The 15,332-nt window shown below is 43.6% G+C and overlaps 1 protein-coding gene across 3 annotated transcripts in view; it reads left to right on the top strand.

The window, feature by feature from the left end:
• The window catches only part of MARCHF3 (membrane associated ring-CH-type finger 3), a 176,517-nt gene that overhangs the window by 72,009 nt on the left and 89,176 nt on the right, over positions 1-15,332 (top strand). The window contains exon 3 of one of the 3 annotated variants that reach the window (XM_083577161.1): positions 2,532-2,609. The exons of the other annotated variants lie outside the window; for them this stretch is intronic. The gene's annotated coding sequence lies outside the window, so the exon portion shown is untranslated. The remainder of the gene's footprint in view (positions 1-2,531; positions 2,610-15,332) is intronic. 3 annotated transcript variants of the gene reach the window in all.

Genomic DNA, 15,332 nt, shown 5'->3' with positions numbered 1-15,332 from the left:
GGGAAAAGGCAGGGTATCACCATCACCATCATAACCAAGTGGATTGGTGACCTCTTCCTTCAAAATTATGGGAAGGGCTTCATATGCCCACTTCACCATTTCCTTCATTTGGTGCAGCTTTTTTATTTTCAGTATAAACTCCATTTTTGCACCTACTCACAAACCCCACTTTTAATTGTTCTCCGAGACATGGAGGGGAGGAAAAAGGAAAAGCGGGACATTCTGGGATCAAATCAGAAACCGGGATGGCTTCTGTAATTCCAGGGTTGTTCCTGGAAAATAGGGACACTTGGAGGGTATGGACCAGGCTGTCAAGAGAGCTGCGCCCTGTGCCTACACCTACGGGTCAAATGTCTTCTCTTGTCTCCAGCATATCTATTTCCCATAAGGTTTTACCAGAACGGAATTCAGCAGTGCTCCTGTTTGCCAGGTATCAGCAAAGATATGCTTGCAGATTACAAGGATACAGGAAATTGTCTTACACTGAACCAGACCATTGATCCATCTAAGTCGTCGTCTTCTTCTTCTTCTTCGATCACTCATAGCCGAGTAACATTGTTTTCCATAAACACAGTTTTAACAATGAGTCCATAAGTGACTCTGGAGGCCAATTCTGGATCCACACGTCCTTCCACAGTGGGGACATAGGTTTCCGGGTAGGAGCTGATCATGGTGAGGGTTTGCCAAGTGTGCCTTCCTCTTAGCATGTTTATCCCTTTCGTCCTGAGTTTGAGCGTCTTCACAACCCATGACACCTTTGGTCAAGGCCGTTCTCCAGTTGGAGTGCTCACAGGCCAGTGTTTCCCCGTTGTTGGTGTTTATCCTACATTTTTTTAGATCTGACTTGAGAGAGTCTTTTGTTGACCACCAGCATTATGCTTTCCATTTTTAAGTTCGGAATAGAGTAGTTGCTTTGGAAGACGATCATCAGGCATCCGCACAACATGACCAGTCCAACGAAGTAAATGTTGAAGAATCATTGCTAGTGTCTATCTAAGTATTCTGTACACTGACCAGCAGTCCCTCTCCAGGGATTCAAGCAGAAGATACCTGGAACTGAACCTGGAGCTTTTTACATGCAAAGCTGATGTTCTAGGACCAACCCTGCCTGTCGACATTTGCCGTAAAGAAATGATTTGAAACCAGAATTATCCTTCTCAGAAATGTCAGCATGTCACGGCAAGATTCAGGCACAGCTCAGCAGTAGCTCACAAGGTGCCAGCAAAGTCACTCTTTATTCAGAGAAACAAAACCGTAGGGCTAAGGAGCACAGCCACTTTCTTTATCCAGCTCGTCCCTTTGTCTTTTATGGGAATCCTGTGGTTGGAGTACCTTCACAGACGTACGCTTGCTAGGGGGAAATTTTCCATGTGAGCAGATAAGTAACTGCATGAAATAGTGGAGTAATATAAGGGGTAATTGGACCCGTCTTTAAAAGACTCCATTATGAGGCGAATGACTGCAATCGCCTGCCACTAAATTCATTCCATTTGAAATGGCTTATGGGCAGTAAAAAAATTACGAACACGGTGAGCTTTGGTATCCTATGAGCATTGAACCTGCAGGATGGAATGGAATGATAAGGCTCTGAAAATGCAGCTTAGGTTTTTCTGGAGACTTTGGGATACATTTTTTTATTTTTATTTTTTGAATGAAGACTATCAACTGACTAAAATAAGAATTTTAAGCACATGAATCCAAAATGTTAAGAACCGCTCCATCTCAGGTCAAGTTGTGAGAGCAAACGGTCTAGATTTTTCTACACAAGGTTGTAGGGTACTACATGAAGTCGCTTCTGGTTCATTTGAAGAATTAGGGAGAAAGCAAAACAGGGCACCATTTTCTTGCACAGCCTCTGTTGAAACAAAATGGAAGCTGGGTGAGCGGTGCTGGTTGTGCTTCTGGGGCAGTCTTCCTTCTCCTGAGGACCTCCAGATGGTTTCAAATACAACTCCCAGCAGCCAGAGGCAGCATGGTTGATGGGACCTGTAGTCCAAAACATTTGGAAGGCAACAAGCTTGAGAAGACTAGCCTAGAAAGAGAACTAGCCTTTGATGTCCTTAGCATTCCACCAGTCTTCAAATTCTCAGTATGTGACTTAGGAGTAGCAATATTTTACAAAATAACTTTTGTTTTCTCTCTTAATGTGTGTGTTTTTTTTTGGTAGCCGGAAATAAAAAGTGGAAAGGTAATGATGCACTAGCTTAAAAGGAGTGGAATGTATTTCTGAAAGTGCTTTTATGAAAAGAAATTATACATACCGAGAGCTTTAGCCTAGAAATGGTGTGACAAGCTAGAGAGATAGCAAGCATTCAAGTGACTTGATCTGAAAAATCACCTACTATCCCAAATTATGCAACAAAGCAAAACTTCAGATGGGGAAGGTTGAATAATACTTAGAACTTCAGTTTCTTCTATTTCTGAAAACCCTAGGCTGGAAGAGAGGGTCCCTATTTTCCAGGGACAGTCCCAGATTTACAGAAGCCATTCTGGTTTCTGATTTGATCCTGGAATGTCCTGCTTTTCCTTAGGATTTTCATCAGAGAAAGGTTGGAAGGCATGGAATAGGACGTCTCTATTTTCATCAATGAAATGTTGGAGGGTATGGGGTGAGTATGGACCAAGATAGCTCAGTGAGCACAGCCCTAATCCAACACTGTAACCCAGGGGTAGCCAACATGGTACTTTCCATATGTTGGTGAACTACAGTTCCCATCATTCCTAGCCATTCCTGCCAAATGCAACTTGCAGTTCAAGAACATATGGAAGGCATTATATTGACTACCCCTGCTCTAACCATTGCATTGCATGGGGTTGGACTAGATTCCCCTTAGAGTCTGTTCCAGTTCTATGATTCTTTGAACACTGCCCCCCACCCGCATTTGATGATTTAGTAGCTTTCTTTGGGAATGGGGAAGCTGTTTGAAATCCTTCCTATGGAAACAGATGCCCAGGATTTTCTTCACAACATCACTTATAAAATGTAGCATTTTTATCAATACCACAACAGGCTAAACAATACTCCCAGTTGTCAAAGGTAATCTGGCACCTGATTATTGTCCCTTTTCTGATGTGTATAGACCCCACACATTCCAATGGGTGTATGTGTGTTGTACACATATACAGTGGTACCTCGGGTTAAGTACTTAATTCGTTCCGGAGGTTCGTTCTTAACCTGAAACTGTTCCTAACCTGAAGCACCACTTTAGCTAATGGGGCCTCCTGCTGCCACTGCGCCACCAGAGCCTGATTTCTGTTCTCATCCTGAAGCAAAGTTCTTAACCTGAGGTACTATTTCTGGGTTAGCGGAGTCTGTAACCTGAAGTGCATTACAACTGTAATCCCAAAAGGCACGAGGCCAGGACATCATACAGTGGTACCTCGGGTTACAAACACTTCGGGTTACAAACGCTTTGGGTTACAAACTCCGCTAACCCAGAAGTAGTACCTCGGGTTAAGAACTTTACCTCAGGATGAGAACAGAAATCGCACGCTGGCGGTGCGGCAGCAGCGGGAGGCCCCATTAGAGAAAGCGCGCCTCAGGTTAAGAATGGTTTTGGGTTAAGAACGGATCTCCGGAAAGAATTAAGTTCGTAACCTGAGGTACCGCTGTATATTCTTTGTAAATATTTTATTAGTTTAAAAAGGGCTGATGTGATACCTACTATAAACGCTCCGTTTCTCCATGTTTAATAGGTCATATTCACTTAAAACATTCAGCCCTGAGGCTAGCGGTTGTGCTCCCGGATTTCCAACATCATTCTTTGGCTTCTTTTCATCTTCTCTTTCCCACCCTCCCAATGCTTTCCTACCCCTCCAAAAAAAAATATCCCTTTTAAAACTTGAGTCTGGAAATGGAGGGGGTGAATGGGTTGACCTGTGAGGATGTATAGTCTAGAATCAAGGATGATCCTTTGATGCTTATCTTTGTTGTCATTCCTCAGTCCCAAGTATGTAAGGCTGGGAGATAAACCATGATAAAACAGCGATATCACCAAGGAAATAGAACTGTCATCGCTCAGTGATACGTGCAGTGCTTTGCATGCAAAGGTACCCCCAGGTCTAGTCTCTGTCATTTCCAGGGCTGGGCTGGGAGACCCCAACTCAGACCACTGAGCCACTGCCGTTCAGTATGACAATACTTTTTGTTTCCTCCTTTAACTTTTGTGCATCGTTGGCTATCTCAGAAATACCAAACAATGTGCTGGAAGTGTAAAGACATTTCACTTACTTGGCTGGTTTGAGGAAGGAACTGGAAGTTCCCTGTTATTGTTTTTAAAATATCAAACTACGGCTACAATTAAATGCTGACTTCCTGTGTGTTGGCTTGGGGGGGGGGTTGCATCTGTCTATGCTATAGCAGGTTGAAAGGAAAGATTTGAAAGGAATGGAGGTGTTATTTCCACATTAACCAGACCAAATTATTTGTAATCTCTCTACCCCAAGCCTTGCCTGTGTGGGAGAACAGAGCAAATAAGAGAAAAGAGATCAGCTTATTCTCATACTTAAAAAATAGGCAAAGGTAAAGGGACCCCTGACCATTAGGTCCAGTCGTGACCGACTCTGGGGTTGCTGTGTTCATCTCGCTTTATTGGCTGAGAGAGCTGGCGTACAGCTTCTAGGTCATGTGCCCAGCATGACTAAGCTGCTTCTGGCGAACCAGAGCAGCGCACGGAAACGCTGTTTACCTTCCCGCCGGAGCGGTACCTATTTATCTACTTGCACTTTGATGCGCTTTCGAATTGCTAGGTTGGCAGGAGCAGGGACCAAGCAATGGGAGCTCACCCCGTGGCGGGGATTCAAACCGCCAACATTCTGATCGGCAAGTCCTAGGCTCTGTGGTTTAACCCACAGCGCCACCCGCATCCCTGTACTTAAAAAATAATAATGTGTTAATGTGTAATTTCCCACTTTTTCTAACTTGTGATCAAAGGCAACCTGCCAGCTAGGTAGGTGGGTTTATAAACTTTTGTTTTTTACGGCTTCCCTGGAACACAAAATGTTGAGGAAATGTCAAGCAACAGAGCATTGCCGTCTTGGGTTTGTTGAGTTACAAGTTGTGCAGGCTTGCTCCATCAGCATTAAACCATCACAATAATATGGAAGGGTTTGGCTGGGGCTGGTGGAAATTGTAGTCCAAAACACCTGGAGAGCACCAGGTTGTTGAAGGCTTATACAGAATAACACAATATTCCTGGTTTGGATGGAAACGTTTGGTTCGGCAATTGACGGATAACAACCGACCAACAATAAATAGGTAATGTTACTGGAACATCGAGTGATTTTGCAATGCTTTATCATGAAGTAGGTGTAATGTCAGAAGACAATCTAACAAACGTTTAGGAGGGGAAATAGAGGGACACAGGAAATTGTCTTGGCCCGGATTCAATCATCTGGTCCATTTCAAAGCGAGGACAAGAAGTCCGGTTATCTAATTGCATATCTGATGTTCTCATGACGATATCGCTCCTTACAAATAGCTCTCCTTACGTAAATAATTCATGGCAATGAACTTTGTGTTGCAGAGCAGTATGAAAGATTCTGAATGTTCAAACACACCCACAAAACCACACACAATCTGTAAAAGATCAGACATCAAGAGAGAGACTGAGACACAGGTACATTGGTACCTCAGGTTAAGTACTTAATTCGTTCCGGAGGTCCGTTCTTAACCTGAAACTGTTCTTAACCTGAAGCACCACTTTAGCTAATGGGGCCTCCTGCTGCCGCTGCGCCACCGGAGCCTGATTTCTGTTCTTATCCTGAAGCAAAGTTCTTAACCTGAAGCACTATTTCTGGATTAGCGGAGTCTGTAACCTGAAGCGTATGTAACCTGAAGCATATGTAACCCGAGGTACCACTGTATATGTGGAATAGATTTTAGATAGCCAAATAGTATGAAATCCCTATTGAAAAGTACCGGGTGGATGAAAGGAGTCTTGTGGCTTTTTGTGTAAGGATATCTCCTTTTCTTTTTATTTTGTTCCCAGTATTGCCCTGTATAAATTGTGTACCTTAAGTCCCTAACCAAGGATGTCTTCAGAGTTCATTGCGACCGCGACTGGGATTTGCATGTTCATTGAAATATTTTGTGGGTCTATACAGGCAATACTCGTTTTATGTTCTAGACTCCCGTGCAGGTTGAGGGAGTGTGCATATGCCCGCCCTGCCCCTGCCCTTTGGGGGCCACTTCTGCCTTTGGTGCTGTGCGCACATGTGCATTTATGCGTCATTCAGATGGGCCTAAATCAGTTGTTGCTTGTAGTTGCTTATGTGTTTCCTTTTTCTCTCTCAGCTGATTACACTGATTTCTAGGGACTGGGATGCATATGGAATTGCTCCATCTTGACCCCTGCAGGGGACTTTGAATATTCCTTCTTTAGCTGCTCCCCTTTCTAGCTCTTGTTTATAATGGATATAAGGTAAAGGTAAAGGGACCCCTGACCATTAGGTCCAGTCGTGGCCGACTCTGGGGTTGCGGCACTCATCTCACTTTACTGGCCGAGGGAGCCGGCGTACAGTTTCCGGGTCATGTGGCCAGCATGACTAAGCTGCTTCTGGAGAACCAGAGCAGCGCACGGAAACACAGTTTACCTTCCTGCCGGAGCGGTCCCTATTTATCTACTTGCACTTTGATGTGCTTTCGAACTGCTAGGTTGGCAGGAGCAGGGACCGAGCAACGGGAGCTCACCCCGTTGCGGGGATTCGAACCGCCGACCTTCTGATTGGCAAGTCCTAGGCTCTGTGGTTTAACCCACAGTGCTACCCACGTCCCCTATAATGGGTATAGCATACATTGAAGCCTTATGATGGAAGAGCAAGAGTATAAATGTCAGGTAGCGGTGACATTATGAGCTCACAAAACTCAGAATAAAAAGGCAGTTAACGTCAAGTTGCTAATTTGCATTAATGATGCGCTAGTGGGGCATTCTGGATTGATGATTGTGAAGATGGACTTCAATACATTTTAGTTGGACTTTGTTTACGTTTTGGGATGCCACCTTGGAATATTTTGATGAAGTGCAGTAAAGAAATCACAGAATCAAAGAATTGTAGAAGGGGCCAAAAGGGTCATCTAGTCCAACCCCTGCAATCCAGAAATCTTTTGCAGAGATTATATATAATGAATTGAAAAGGATGTTTAAAATAACCTTGGTAAAGAAACCAGAAGCTTTTCTTTTGGGAACTATAGGGACAGAACTACCTAAATCGTACAGAAAATTATTTATGTATACTACTACAGCAGCAAGAGCATTACTCGCCCCAAAATGGAAAGAAGCAGAAGTCCCAGCAAAGGAAGAATGGATACAAAAATTATGGAATATGCAGAAATGGCAAAAATTACCGGAAGCATAAGAAATCAATATAACATTTTTTTATAAAAGAATGGAAATGGTTTATTGAATATTTACAGATAAATTTCAAACAGATAAAAACATTAGCAGGATTATTGTAATAACCTGCAGTTTAACAAGAGTATATATTTAAAGTAGATAAACAAGTGAGCAAATTAAATGAATTTGGATATGCAGAAGATTTATATATATATTTAAGGAACTGCAGAAAGAGAGGGAAGGAAGTCAAGTTTTGAAATGTTAAAATGATTGTAAAATTAAGGAAATGTATAAACTTAAAAAGTATAAATACAAATTAATAAAACAAAACAAAACAAAATAAATACACTTTGAATGAAAAACTGCAGTTGCCGAGGTTAACCAAGAAACACTGAAACACAAGCTAGCTTGTCATTTTGACTGAATTGGCACGGGATAAATACTGCTGTTTTGCAGCCATTCACTAATTCTATGGCCTAGCAGTTGGGTGGTTCCGCCATCTTTGCCAGCAGAGGATGCCATGGCAGTCATTTGCTCAGTCGAAACTTTACTGGCTCAGTAGGCACCTTGGCAAATGAACTGAAAAGAAAAGCTGGGTTCCCACTTAGAAATATAACGAGGAGAGAGTAGGTCATCTCTTGCACCTGAAACATTAGAGATTTAGCAGGCTAACAGTCCAGTCCTCTAAGAATTTATAGTGCAGCTGCATAGATGTTTGTGCTAGATGACTGACTTGAGGATTTCTGGCCACTGGGGTCCTTTGCGCTTTGTAGTAATTGGTAGTTCATTAAAAGGACTGTTTGAGCACCAATGATGCTGCACTTTCCAGGGGGAAAGGGAAGTTGATAACGGTTCCCATTTAATTTCATATAATGCAGTCGTAGGCTTTATTAGCACAGAGCGAGGAGTGAAAAGAAATGTGCTGTCTTGACCTCTTCTAACTTGTAAGATACCGTTTTAACATTGTACCTGCTAAGGACAAAATAGTTGGATTTATTTTTTTTAAGCAAGAAGAATTTGCTTTGAACTGAAAGCCTCCAGTCATGGTGTTTGCAGCTATTTCATAAAAGTTTCTGAGCAGAAGAGCATGTTAATGAAGTCCTGGCTCATTTGTTTTAAAAGAGAAAATGTAACTAGAAAAAGGGACTTTAGATTAGCTCTGAATATGTGAGTGGTAACCTGGTTTTAATCACTGGATGGTCTTGAATAGCAATGACTCATTGCTAGCCTTTCCAAAGGCAAGGCAATGTTTTGCCTAATGTTTGCTGACATTCCCTCCAGGTTAGGATTAGGGCTGTTCCAGAAGTTGTGGGTTACCTGGTAGAGCAGGTAACCCACTGATTCTGCTTTGAGATATTGCTTCAGCGTGCTCACCTGTTATGGAAGGACCTGCAGTTTTAAGTGGGGTTAAACCTCTAAGACAAGGTTCTAATCAGTTGTATTTCTTGTACCAGCAAGTTCAGCTGTTGCATCTTTTGCTAAGGTGTTGCTTTATTGATTGATGCTGGACTTGAGATAGCATATCATCTGTATGTGGATGAAACCCAGCTCTACCTCTCTTTTAAATCAGAACCAGTGAAGGCGGTAAAGGTCCTGTGTGAGTGTCTGAAGGCGGTTGGAGGATGGATGATGGCTAACAGATTTGTGTTGAATCTGGACTAAATACTGATTTGTGGGGGCAGGGGGTGGGCAGGTGTGGAGGACTCCCTGGTCCTGAATGGGGTAACTGTGCCCCTGAAGGACCAGGGGTACAGCCTGGGAGTCATTTTGGACTCACAGCTGTCCATGGAGGTGCAGGTCAATTCTGTGTCCAGGGCAGCTGTCCATCAGCTCCATCTGGTACGCAGTCTGAGACCCTACCTGCCTGCACACTGTCTCGCCAGAGTGGCGCATGCTCCAGTTAACTCCTGCTTGGACTACTGCAATGTGCTCTGCGTGGAGCTACCTTTGAAGGTGACCCGGAAACTACAACTAATCCAGAATGCGGCAGCTAGACTCGTGACTGGGAGTGGCCGCCGAGACCATACAACACCAGTCCTGAAAGACCTACATTGGCTCCCAGTATGTTTCTGAGCACCATTCAAAGTGTTGGCACTGACCTTTAAAGCCCTAAACGGCCTCGGCCCAGTATACCTGAAGGAGCATCTCCACCCCCATCATTCAGCCAGGACACTGAGGTCCAGCTCCAAGGGCCTTCTGGTGGTTCCCTCACTGCAAGAAGTGAGGTTACAGGGAACCAGGCAGAGGGCCTTCTCGGTAGTGGCACCCGCCCTGTGGAACGCCCTTCCATCAGATGTCAAGGAAATAAACAACTACCTGAGTTTTAGAAGACATCTGAAGGCAGCCCTGTTTAGGGAAGTTTATAATGTTTGATTGTGTTTTTAATATTCTGTTGGGAGCTGCCCAGAGTGGCTGGGGAAAGCCAGCCAGATGGGTGGGGTATAAATAATAAATTATTATGATTATGATTATTACTGACCAGCCTCCTCAATATGGCAGTAAGTTCTTGCTGGGTGACAGTATGGTGTACAGGGAAATGAAATGTAAAAAATCTCCTCAGAATATGATGGCTTATCCCTCGCCACAGAGAAACACTGGCCATGTCCCAAGTTTAACAAAACATAAGACCTAGTGGAGCAAAGTCTGTGGTTTGGTAAAGTCCCTTCCATTTTGAAACTTATTTGCAATAAAAAACTAGTGAAAGAGTCACCATGCAGTTATTTCCCCCATTGGTGGCATCCTGGTCAAATTGTCTTCTGCTTTAGTCCTCATGTGACAAAACCCCAGTGATAGAAAACAAGCTTGTGACAACTCGTCCATCTCTAGAAACAGTTATCATTCAAGCAGCCAGCTGTGTCTGCCCACCTCAATGATTTCAGCCAATGTAGGGAGCGTGTCGTGTGAGAGTCAAGTGCCATGTCTTTTTCATCTAGCAGCTACCCAATATTGACATAGATTCAGCAGCTGTGAGTAGATTTAACTGAATCTTCCCTCTCCTTCCATAAGCTAACAGATCTCCTTTTCTCATCGATTAGTCTTCAGTTTGATGCCAACTAAACATCAAGTTGAATTGCTGTTGTGATGAGATGTCGCTGTGTACTCGCTGGGTGGCCTTAGGCTAGCTGCTAACTCCCCACCCCAGCAGGATTATTGAGATAACGCCTGTGAACTTCTTCAAACATTTGAAATGTGCTGCATAAATGCCAAGCGGCAGTAGAAGACGGTGCAAAACTGAGCCACAGTTGTCATCCAACATTTTATTTTCTGCTATAATTGTTTGCTTTTTCAAATTAATAACCTGCATTTAAGCTACCAAATACCAGTTCTGTCGTTTTCAGCTAAAATCCGCAAGCCATTTACTTCAGTGCAGAGCTCTTTGTGTCTGTTGAAGAGCCCTTAAACGAACTGCGCTGGCTTTGCCGCCACCTCCTGTGCTGCCGTTGAAGCAGTGATTGACAGAGGTTTTTATGAATGTATACTCTTTCTCTCCTGCCAGTGGTCTCTCACACACGCACAAATACAAATGCCGTTGTTTACTCATGCCAGATGCTTGGCAAATCTGAGCTAGCTGAGAGCTGGCAGAGCCTCGCTGTCATAAGTCCATTACAGGGCAGGCGTTTGCTTTTCGAAGGACTGAATAAAGGCATAGGAATGGCACAAGATCAGTCGTCCTTTTCTGCTTATCAACTCACGGTACGTAAGAAAGATCCCAAGTCACTTGTTCAGTCTACAGCAGGCATCCTCAGACACAGAACCCACTTTTATTTTTTTATTATTCAATTTTACACTATACATTTGAATTCAAACATTAATCATAATCGCCAACATTTAAGATTCCCTGACTTCCCTCCACCCCTCCATGGTTTCCATTATCAAACTTTTTTTACTGCATCATATATTTTCTCTGTTTTTCTTAAAATAGTCCATTTTTACCTTAAAACAAAACAAAAAATTTTTTTTCCTTCCAGTAGCACCTTAAAGACCAACTAAGTTAGTTCTTGGTATGAGCTTTCATGTGCATGCACACTTCTTCAGATACATGCACACTTCTTCAGATACAGTGTGCATGCACACAAAAGCTCATACCAAGAACTAACTTAGTTGGTCTTTAAGGTGCTACTGGAAGGAAAAAAATTTTTTTGTTTTGTTTTGACTATGGCAGACCAACACGGCTACCTATCTGTAACATTTTTACCTTAGTTTTTAATACAAGTGTTACTCAAATCCTGCCAAAGTTTTTAGTTGTTTACAGTGTTCTCTGAAGTAAATTGTATTTTTTTCCCATTCCTTATTAAAGTTTCTATCTTCCTGGTTTCTGATTTCCCTGTCCAATTTCGCCGTTTCGGCGTAGTCCATCATCTTCATCAACCATTCGTCTCTGATCTTGACTTTATCGTCTTTCCATCTCTGGGCCAGTAGTATCCACACTGCTGTCATCGCATACATGAATAATCGTTTCTGTTCCTTTGGTATCTCTGCATCTAAAATTCCTACTAAAAAAGCTTCGGGTTTTTCCACAAATGTTATTTTAAACATTTTTTCCAACTCATTATATATCATTTCCCAGAATGCTTTTGCCATCTTGCACACCCACCACATATGATAGAACACACCTTCCTTCTCCTTATACTTCCAACATACATTTGAAGCAGTTCTATACATTTTTGCTAATTTTGTGGGTGTTAAATACCAACGATACATCATTTTCATATAGTTCTCCTTCAACACATAGCATGCTGTAAATTTTCAGTCCTCCCTCCATAACTTTTCCCAAGATGACACAGAACCCGCTTTTAATCGAAACACTCTTTTGGATACCCAGTTCTTAACTTTTTACCATATATTTGCATAGCGGTTGCGCTCCTGTTGTGACCCATTGTGGATCTGGCCACAGCCCACTACTGGGCCCCAACCCACCAGTTGAAGACCAGTGGTCTAAAGCAGTGTTGGAGAACCTGTGTGCCTCCAGATGGACTAGACCTCCCATCATTCCTGACTATCTGCCAGGCTGATAGAGCTGTTGGGGATTGAAGCCCACCCACATCTGGAAAGTCACAGGTTCCCCACCGCTGATCTAGGGAGTTTAAAGTAAATATGAAAAGAGAAAGGAGAAGAAGAAGAAGAAGAAGAAGAAGAAGAAGAAGAAGAAGAAGAAGAGGAGGAGGAGGAGGAGGAGGAGGAGGAGGAGGAGGAGGAGGAGGAAAGGTAAATGTAAAGGATGCCTGGATGGTTAAGTCCAGTCAAAGGTGGCTATGGGGTTGTGGTGCTCATCTCGCTTTCAGGCCGAGGGAGCCAGCGTTTGTCCACAGACAGCTTTCCGGATCATGTAGCCAGCAGGACTAAACAGCTTCTGGCGCAACAGGACACCGTGACAGAAACCAAAGTGCACGGAAATGCTGTTTACCTTCCCACCACTGCAGTACCTATTTATCTACTTGCACTGGCATGCTTTCGAACTGCTAGGTTGGCAGGAGCTGGGATTCAAACCGCCAATGTTCTGATTGGGAAACCCAAGAGGCTCAGTGGTTTAGACCACAGCTCCACCCATGTCCCAGATAAACAAACACACAATCACTGATAGGTCCACCTGCCATTGTGAGACTCAAAGCAATAAAGGTGATGCCTCCCCGGGTGTTGCCATTGGCTGTGGGTTTCTTGTGATGTCACAAAAGCACTTGACAACTGAGTGGATATAAAGGCAGGCCAAGAGAAAAGCCCTTTTCTATTTCCAGCAGGACACACCTGGCAATGGATGTGACATTCAGCACTGCCCAGGTTTCTTCCACTTGAAGGAGGCAAAGTGGTAAATGGAAGGAGGCAATCCTCTGGCAGTGGGATGCTAGGGAGCGATAATAAGGCAAGTTTGCTTGCTTGAAGGCTGCTGGTATCCGTGGTTGGAAGCTGGAGGACGTCTCGTGATGGACCTAACAGTAGCTTCTGGCACAATGGGACACCATGACAGAAGCCAGAATGCACAGAAATGCTGTTTACCTTCCCACCACAGCGGTACCTATTTATCTACTTGCACTGGCGTGCTTTTGAACTGCTAGGTTGGCAGGAGCTGGGACAGAGCAACGGGAGCTCACTCTGTTGCAGGGATTCGAACCGCCGACCTTCCGATCGGAAGCCCAAGAGGCTCAGGGGTTTAGACCACAGCGCCATCCGCCTCCCTATGAAAAGAGTAAATATACAGGATATGCAACAAGCCCCCAATATTGCAATATTTATTTATTTATTTATTTTCTTTCTTTTGTAATTGATAAAATAATAGAAACTACTTAGCACTGTGCAGCTAAGTACCACAGACAGACCTTTTTCTCCTTACAATAACCCTGTGAAATAGGTATACCTTCTCCCCGTATTTCGGATGTCACAGAGGGTGGTTTGAAACTGAACTTACATACCCTCCAACATTTCTCTGATGAAAATTAGGACGTTCTATTCCATTATTATTATTATTATTATTATTATTATTATTATTATTATTATTATTATTCCCCACCCATCTCACTGGACCCTGGCCACTCTTTGCTGCTTCCAACATATATTAAAACATTAAACATTAAAAAAATTCCCTATATATGGCTGCCTTCAGATGTCTTCTGAAGGTTGTATAGTTACTTATCTCTTTGGCTCGGGGTTGCATAACTCCATTACCCCCTCCCCCCAATATTTCTCTGGTGAAAATAAGGATGTCCTAAGGAAAAGCAGGACATGCTGGGATCAAATCAGAAACTGTGACGGCTTCTGTAAATCTGGGGCTTTCGCTGGAAAACAGGGACACTTGGAGAGTCTGAACTTACCGTAAGTTCCTGATTTGTGGCCTAGGCCTCTAAGCAGTGGACTGTACCTAGTAATGTTAGAGGCATATCAGTGAATATGCAACACGACTGGAGTCCTCATTTCTCCAAAATGAAGCAGATAAGCATGTGCTCCCGCTTTTTATCTGAAGTCATCGATTCACAATGCAATGCATCGTATCAGCATGTAATCCTGTCAGCTGCACTTGGATTTAAAGGGGAAGGACATAAAATTAAACAAGGTCATAGTGCCTATGGGACGATGTCAGAGTATTTGGAAGATAGTAGCAATTTTTAAAGAGGGACGCGGGTGGCACTGTGGGTTAAACCACAGAGCCTAGGACTTGCCGATCAGAAGGTTGGCGGTTCGAATCCCCGCGGCGGGGTGAGCTCCCATTGCTCGGTCCCTGCTCCTGCCAACCTAGCAGTTCGAAAGCACGTCAAAGCGCAAGTAGATAAATAGGTACCGCTCCAGCGGGAAGGTAAACAGCATTTCCGTGCGCTACTCTGGTTCGACAGAAGTGGCTTAGTCATGCTGGCCACATGACCCGGAAGCTGTACGCTGGCTCCCTCAGCCAATAAAGCGAGATGAGCGCTGCAACCCCAGAGTCGGTCATGACTGGACCTAATGGTCAGGGGTCCCTTTACCTTTACTAGCAATTTTTTAAAAAAATTAAAATTGTGACAAAACTTCCCAATCTCTCTCTCCTCTCTTCACACCAAACCTTCAGCAATTGGACTGTATGTAGAATTACTGAGGCCATCATTCTTTTATTTTAGCAATCTGTCCAAACCACTCTGCAAAACACCGCCAACTTCCTTTCTTCTTTGGGTCCATCATCTATCTGTGACGATAATAGGTTTCCGAGAATAGTGTATGCAAACATCAAAGTATTACAAAAGCAAAGTACAGTTTAAGCCAAAGGCAGTTGGAAAATGTGTTGCCTACCTGCTCAGACACAAATCGTAATAGCATGAATTGCCCCCCTTTCAGCTCTACGGAGCACAATGGCTGGTTAGTCCTGACTTGCCATAGGCTCTTTATTGCATAAACATTAGCGTGCTAATAGCCAGTGGTAGCTCATCAGAAATGACAGCCTTGCCTCTGGAGAAGAGAAGCAACAGACACAAGCCTGAGGACCAGTGCTGCTGTTTAAGAGGTGCATCAAGGCGAACGCTCTTGCCGCATTTCATTCTC

This window comes from Podarcis filfolensis, assembly GCF_964270895.1.
Source record: "Podarcis filfolensis genome assembly, chromosome: 11".
NCBI lineage: Eukaryota > Metazoa > Chordata > Lepidosauria > Squamata > Lacertidae > Podarcis > Podarcis filfolensis.
This window is presented reverse-complemented; position numbering and strand designations above follow the sequence as displayed.